Here is a 6906-nt window from a genome sequence, read left to right on the forward strand (position 1 = left end):
TTTGATTATATTAAATTATTCGGGTATCATTTACTATTTTAAAAGTTAATTAGTTTTTCTGAAACCCTTGCCACAATTTTAAAATACACACAAATGCTTGGTAAACAAGGAAAGTAACGAACGTCAGTATTCGCACGATTTTGTGTTCCGGAGAGGCAAACATGGCGGGCGTTGAACTTGTGTAGGTATAACTTTGATTTATTCTGTTTTTGCTACAAAAAGAAACGAACTAAAGAGATGTAAAGTTAAATTAAACATAAATATTAGTTATAGTAGAAAAAACTGTTGCGGTGCGCTCATCACTCAACTTTCACTTACCTCTCCAAGTTTTATGTAGGTTAGTAAGTTATTGCTATTTTGGTGATTTTTCGCCAAAAAAAAATATCTGAAGACCTGAGAAGATGAAACTTATGAACTAAACATTTTAATTTTTCTGTTGTTTATTGAACTGTGGGGTGGTACTAAACCATCAAATTCCTCCCGCATCCAATCCTTACAATCCAAAACCCTACATAAAATCCTTGATGCTTCTTATTATGTTACAAACAAACTCATCCACAAAGACACTTAACATCCCATTCGTTGGAGATTTGGCCCAAAACAGATATGCGTCTTTTCATTCCAAACTCCTTATCCATCCTAACCCATCAGTTCATCTCTCATCCTTAACAACCCTGATAATCCTCCGAGGCGTCTGAAAAGAAGATGGCCACGGGACCTTCTAATTTAAATTAATGTTTGAAGTACCACCAACGGATGATTCCTTCCAAAGATTTTCAAGTGTAAATGGAACAGTCCACAAATTTATTTATTGTATTTATTATGTATACAGTTGAAAATTACATTCAATAAATAAATTTTTTAAAAAATGTCTGTAGCTATAAACGTTTGGGGCTTTTCTAGATAAGTATAACGAAATTAGTAACATGTACTTGCAATCGGTAAAGATCGTGTGGTATCCGGCTTTTCCCGGATGTATCAATTAATCCTCTTTTGTATATTGTGTATGTATTTATCCATTTTTTATTATTGCTAATAATGAAAACTGATTATTTTTTTTATTGCTAATAATTAAAACTGTTTATTTTTTTAAATTAACGAAATTTAAGATACTTTACAGGAAGAATTTTTGTAAATTTGGTATTTAAACCCTAATAGTCTACTTCTATGAGGATAAAACCTATCTGATATTAAAGACCACTTAATTGCTTGATTCACTGAGTTTGATCAAAATCGTAGAGGCGTTTTGAGAAAATCGAAATAACCTAAAAAATCGATACTGTAAAGTGTAACTTCTGGTAGGTTGATTTTATTGAAAACCACATCACAGAAATAGACATACCTATTTTAAATATGTAATTTCAGTTTCGTATCACTTTACGTTTTTGTGCTAGGCTGTTCAAAAACGGCCATTTTGTCACAAACGATACACACAGACCATTTTGCGAAACTAGGTTTTGGGACTCTGAGGATCTCAAAAAATACATTTCTGTCGAATTCAAAATATTTCAGGATTTTAATACTTTCCCTTCCGTATATTCCATATATAGGTTAGTTAAAGTAAAAATCATAAAATAGTACCAGATAACATTTAGATTATAATTTCGTTCTATGAGATATTTATTGATTTAATTACTCAGGCCATATATAGGTTAGTTAAAGTAAAAATCATAAAATAGTACCAGATAACATTTAAATTATAATTTCGTTCTATAAGATACTTATTGATTTAATTACTCAGGCATTTAATGTTTTTACAAATTTATATTTCTCCTCTAATTAAATCAAAATTATTTTACTACCGTTAATTGATAAGATTTGAAACAATCTATTCACATCCATTGGAGAGAATTTTAAAATATACAATTCTAAACTAGAGTTTTCATTATTGATATATCGATCGGTGAAATTCTTTAATTGTTCCATAAAATGAAAGCACAAATATCCGACAGCAGCAATCCTCAAACAATAATATCCTCAAAGGTGCGATTACATCAATATTTGAGGCTCTTGCAGCTGAGAGATGCTAAGGGATGCATGCAATAATGCAACACAACTGCACTAATAATAAATAATAGTGCAGCACTAGTAATAAAAAATAAAGTAGCTCTAGTTCTTGCCGGGGATCACTTTCATTTGTGCACAAAAACCGCCATTGATGAGCCACAAATTCAGACCAACTTGTATCTTTATGTACATATCTTTTGCAAAAATTTTCATCATTGAAGAATTCGATAGTCGTGTATAATTAAGATGACAAAACCCAAAGCAAAGACCCAATGGTCTCGAACTATACGCTGCAGAACTCTTCCTTTTAGAAGACACCGGTGACCACTCTCACTGATGGATCACGTCTACGTGAAGAAGCTAGAAGGATCGTGCTAGAAAGTCGATGCCTCCTGCTACTCAGCGATAACACAGTACAAACCTAGTCCACATTCGTTCCTCATTAGGATGACTCTGTTTTTTATCCCGTCTCTAGCGCGATAGGCGAAAGGGAGAAAGTCATCCATGTCAGCAATTTCTCTGTGATCTGTTGTCTGTTGGAGTGTGAGATCCACTCTGAGGGTATACGCCAAGGTCTGTCTTGAATGCAAGATATTGAGGTTCAGTAAAGGGCAACTCCAGTATTTTATAAAGGTCTATGAAATCATTTGTCTAACTTAATATATTGTTATGGTACTCCATTCTATATATTATCATAGTTTACTTATGAAAAGGAAAGCATTACCTCTTATCAATTGTTACCACACCACTCAATGTAGCATGTTAAAAAAATTATTTGACGTTATTGCACCATTAGGAAAAAAGAAAACTTTATTTTCACTTTATTACACTCAGTGATAACATTGATGTACATTTTACTGCTCTTTTTCTATTCTAGGATTACAAAATCACCTTTAAATTTTGAACTACTAAATTAATATAATATCTGCTATGGTACTATGCGTTAGGTAATTTCAAGAGAGATAGAAAAATCAGACACTAATGGAACATCTCTGCAACTAACAATGAATTTTTTTTTTATCTACTGCTAAACACGTGTACCATTTTTATTCTTGTTCTTCTGTAATTTTTTGTATATATCCATTGCTACATTAAACACTTTAATATTAATATTATCACATGGATTACTTAATAAAAAATCATTTTGTATTTTATTGAAAAACCTGTTAAATTTATTAGCTTGAGGCCTTTTCTTAGATTCCTTACGTCATTCATAATTATTTTACGTGTTTTTGGAATATTTTTAAACTATAAAACGAGGTAATAAATTAAATATTTTTTCCCCATACCAGTTGCATCGGTCACTTCTGTCTATACTTCCTGTTTGGAATTATTTTAGTTAGATGGAATAATAAAAGTGTATTTTTTTTTTCCATTTTAGATCCTCCGACAGGACCTTATATCCGACAAGGCATATGGTAAAGATCTGTGACGTATACGGGAGGATTTTCTCATATCTGATCAAGATTTAGGTTCGGTGATGGAGATTTCTCTAAGCCTCACATACTCTGTTAATGTCATAAATTTATATCTTGAAACACATGGGCGTATGGCTCTAGGATATTTTAAAAGCTTTTATATCATCTATCTTCTTCCTTTTATTATAAAGATGTGATTTCTCTCACCCCTTTGTTGAAGGAGAGCCGTGAAAGAAGCTCCTCGTGCTGACACTAGATCCATCAGCTAAGAGACAAAGCGCCCTGGGCTGCTAACAAGGACACGGCTATTCTCTCAATTTCTTTTCGCCCCAGGGTCGTCCTCCTTTTGCTCATTTGTCTTCTTTAGTTTAGCCAATCAGGCTGGATGTCTGTCTTAATTGTTGAGCGAAGTAGATTGTAGTCGTTATTATTTTGTTTTTTTTTAAATAAAAATCTTTTTATGAAGAAAAGAATCCAATAAAATAAACACTTTTAGAGTAGATTTTAAGTGCACGTTTCCTAAGTTGCTCCCAACAGTAAGCGTATTTTCGGTATAAAAAATGTAGACATAGATGATACGAATTCCCCCATTAAAACTAGAAATATTTCAGAAAAAATCAAAATGTATGAATTTAAATTTCATCGCTTTCATATAAATTTTATCGATTCAAAATATTCTTCTATTTTGTTTAAAATTAATATAATATTGTTAAAGGATAAAGAAACCATTGAATGCAAAAGTTGTAAATGTGTAAAATGAAGTTTTAATATCTATAGTACCTCAGGGGAACATCCTACAGCCTGTTCTAATCCAAACTAAATAAGTTTTGTTAGTTTTCAGTAAACACCTCAAAAACTCTTCTTTTTTTAAAAATGGATGAAAATTAAGTCATGATGGATTTGAATGTTTCTCTGGGACAGCCATGGTAATAAGAATTTAAGTGATTAAAGTCATTGTTTCGCTTTGCCATGGCTGTTCCAGAACAACATTTTTTATTAATGTTCGATTAAATATAACATAAATAATTCATGTTGTTTATCAGAAGGAAATTTTTCTAACCAACACATATGGATTGTGATCCTTAGACCCAATTTTATTCAAGTGGGCCTTGAATACTGTCTGTTGTTTGAGAATCATCTAAATACAATAAATTTAGATTTAGTGACTTCTTAGAGAACTCGGTTTAGAGGCTACTATTTTTTGAAACGATCTTTTTTCAGTCTTTCTTTTTCTACTAGATGAAGTACAACGAAGTAGAGAGCGGTATGTCGTTAATATTATTTATAAGAAGAAGAAACGCTGATATATCGTTTACTTCCTTCCAATATGCAATCAACTAATCCTACGCCCAATCCCTTCTTCCTGGGTACGTATACATAAAAAATAGGAGTAGGTATTTGCCCTACTTCTCCCAAGGTATGACTCAGCGGGTTTTCCAGCAAAGCCTCCTTGATCAATAGTGAATGCTGGCGTGCCGACTTTATGACCAAGACTAGGCTGTGGAATATGGTATATCTAGTGTAATTGAAATATAATATTATTTATTGGTAATATTATATTATACTATGACCTCTTTGGCTTATATAAAAATCAAAGAAGTAATTTAAATTTGGGGGAAAAAAATAGCCAAAATTCGTCTGGCACATGACTTGTAGCTGAAGTTTTTATTCATTATTTGTTATACACTTCTACTATATTTATTATTTATGTTCAAACATAAAGATTGTGTATACGAAAATATGTTATAGATGTGCCTGTTATATAAGGTGCAAGACTCAAATACGTTCCATCTTATTTTAACCTTTTGTTATGACCAGTATTTCTTTTTATCGTGAAGCTAAAAACGGTGGTCTATGTTAAATAATTACATGTTTTATCGTAAACATTGGTTTAAAACAAGGTGATTCTTTATCACCTATCTTATTTAATCTATCACTGGAATACGTCATTAAAAGTGTGATGAATACCGAAAAGGGTTTAACTTTGGATGGTAAAATACCGGTGCTTGGGTATGCTGATAATTTGGTATTATTGGGCGATGACAAAGAATCTATAGAACTAGATACAACCACGCTAATAAACTCCAGCAAGGAACTAGGTCTTGAAATAAATACGGATAAAACAAAATATATGGTTAGCAGTAGAAACACGAGCAATTTCGGTGATATAGATATAGTAGTTTTTTTTTTTTCGTACCCTCCTGTAAAGATTTTAATGGGTATTTGGTACTTACATATAGGAGATATGCTATATGTATAGCATATAGAGTGTGAACATTAAAACATCCCAGTAAGGAACTGGGTCTTAAAATAAATACGGATAAAACAAAATACATGGTTAGCAGAAGAAACGCGAGCATTTCGGTGATATAGATATAGTAGGAAATATGTTTGAACAGGTAGATAAGTTAAAGTATTTAGGTTCTACGGTAACTAGGAAATTGATGAGGAAATAAAAGCTAGGTTGAAGGCGGGAAATGCTTGTTATTTTTCAATTTCGAAACAGCTTAGAATACATATAGAAAAAAATAAACATTAGAATTTACAAAACTATTATCCTTCTCACTGTTCTTTATGAATGCGAGACGTGGCCTCTTACACTAAGGGATGAACAGCGTCTTAGGGTTTTCGAAAATAAAGTATTATGCAGAATATTTGGACCGAAAAAGGATGAATTATTTGGAAAATTTAGAAGATTACACAACTCTGAATTAAGGGACCTACACCCGGTAAATATAATTCAAGTTATAGCATTGCGGCGTATAAGATGGGTATGTAAGGTTGTAGGGCTTAGTAACGAGCGCATCCTTAAAATGTTAATAAACACCAAACCAACGGATAAAGGTCCGAGACGTAGATGGGAGGATTCCGTTAAAACTGATTTAGTGGAATTGGGTTTGGAGGGGCATCACTGGAAGGATGTATACAGAGAGCATGTGGTGGTATCGGCATCGAACCTTCGGGTTCATTCAGCCTTTTTTATTTATTTATTATTTATCGTAAATATTTCATTTCTGAAGGTTCTTTGGTTAAAAAAAATATTTTTCAAAATCCTTACAGGACAGGTAAAGTAGTTCCTAAGTAAGGATCACTAGCTGATCCATATAAACCCCACATTTTATATAAACATTATTATTATCTGGTCTCCGTTGTTTCAAAAATTGTCCTATTATTCAATTATTTAAATTTATAACTTAAAATTACGAAAAAATCATTTCACATGAAATTATTAAATAAATATTATTTTTCAACATAATGCATTACTATGCTATTTAAAACCTCTAATAATCCTATGTTTCAAACAAATTATTTATGAATAGCAAATAATTCTTAATTTCGACTCATGAAATAAATTACAACTTTTTACAAATAAAACATACACACTTCCTTTTATCCTTAAAATAATATTTTCTCCACACTAAAATATTATTCACAATATTAATTGTTCAATTTCCAATGTCTCTGCTCTTTCATGGTAACA

Source organism: Halyomorpha halys, unplaced genomic scaffold (genome assembly GCF_000696795.3).
Source record: "Halyomorpha halys isolate HHAL.00 unplaced genomic scaffold, Hhal_1.1 Scaffold1295.1, whole genome shotgun sequence".
In the NCBI taxonomy this organism is placed as follows: Eukaryota; Metazoa; Arthropoda; class Insecta; order Hemiptera; family Pentatomidae; genus Halyomorpha; species Halyomorpha halys.